This window comes from Arachis stenosperma, chromosome 5 (assembly GCF_014773155.1).
Source record: "Arachis stenosperma cultivar V10309 chromosome 5, arast.V10309.gnm1.PFL2, whole genome shotgun sequence".
Taxonomy (NCBI): Eukaryota; Viridiplantae; Streptophyta; class Magnoliopsida; order Fabales; family Fabaceae; genus Arachis; species Arachis stenosperma.
This window is the reverse complement of record NC_080381.1, coordinates 21,772,127-21,773,416: the sequence shown is the minus strand read 5'-3', so window position 1 is coordinate 21,773,416 and position 1,290 is coordinate 21,772,127. Positions and strand designations below refer to the sequence as shown.

At 37.4% G+C, this 1,290-nt stretch overlaps 1 non-coding gene across 1 annotated transcript; it reads left to right on the top strand.

Moving 5' to 3' along the window:
• The first annotated feature begins 219 nt into the window (after positions 1–219).
• Positions 220–327, top strand: LOC130984783 (small nucleolar RNA R71). The gene has a single exon (XR_009088693.1). It is a non-coding gene; the product is annotated as a small nucleolar RNA R71 (small nucleolar RNA).
• Positions 328–1,290: the final 963 nt, after the last annotated feature.

Genomic DNA, 1,290 nt, shown 5'->3' with positions numbered 1-1,290 from the left:
ATCAATCTCAAGAACTCCTTTCTTCTGATTAGTCCCATTGTTCACAGGATTCCTTTCAGAAGTGTACATGAATTGGTTATTTGCAACCATTTCAATCAGCTCTTGAGCTTCCGCAGGCGTCTTCTTCAGATGAAGAGATCCTCCTGCAGAGCTATCCAAGGACATCTTAGATAGTTCAGAGAGACCATCATAGAAAATACCTATGATGCTCCATTCAGAAAGCATGTCAGAAGGACATTTTCTGATCAATTGTTTGTATCTTTCCCAAGCTTCATAGAGGGATTCTCCATCCTTTTGTCTAAAGGTTTGGACTTCCACTCTAAGCTTGCTCCATCTTTGTGGTGGAAAGAATTTTGCCAAGAAGGCATTGACTAGCTTTTCCCATGAGTCCAGGCTTTCTTTAGGTTGAGAGTCCAACCATATTCTAGCTCTGTCTCTTACAGCAAAAGGGAATAGCATCAGTCTATAGACCTCAGGGTTAACCCCATTAGTCTTGACTGTGTCACAGATTTGCAAGAATTCAGCTAAAAACTGATGAGGATCTTCCATTGGAAGTCCATGGAACTTGCAATTCTGTTGCATTAGAGAAACTAATTGAGGCTTAAGCTCAAAGTTGTTTGCTCCAATGGCAGGGATAGAGATGCTTCTCCCATAAAAATCAGGAGTAGGTGCAGTAAAGTCACCCAGCACCTTCCTTGCATTGTTTGCATTGTTGTTGTTTTCTGCTGCCATGTTTTCTTCCTTGAAGAATTCGGTCAGGTCCTCTAAAGAGAGTTGTGCTTTGGCTTCTCTTAGCTTTCTCTTCAAAGTCCTTTCAGGTTCAGGATCAGCTTCAACAAGAATGCCTTTGTCCTTGCTCCTGCTCATATGAAAGAGAAGGGAACAAGAAAATGTGGAATCCTCTATGTCACAGTATAGAGATTCCTTTAAGTGTCAGAGGAAAAGAGAAATAGAAAGAAGAAGGAGAAGATAAATTCGAACTTTAGTTAGATAAGGTTCGAATTGTGCATTGAGAAGGAGTGGCACTCCATAATTAGAAGGATGTGAGAAGGAGGGAAGAAGATTTTCGAAAATTAATTAAAATACTTTGAAAACATTTTTGAAAAACATCAATTGATTTTCGAAAATCAAAGTGGAAAGGAAACCAAGTGATTTTTGAAAAAGATTTTGAAATTAGAAATTAAAAAGATTTGATTGAAAACTGTTTTGAAAAGATGTGGTTAAAAAGATTTAATAAAAAATGTGATTGAGAAGATATGATTTGAAAACATTTTTAAAAGATATGATTTG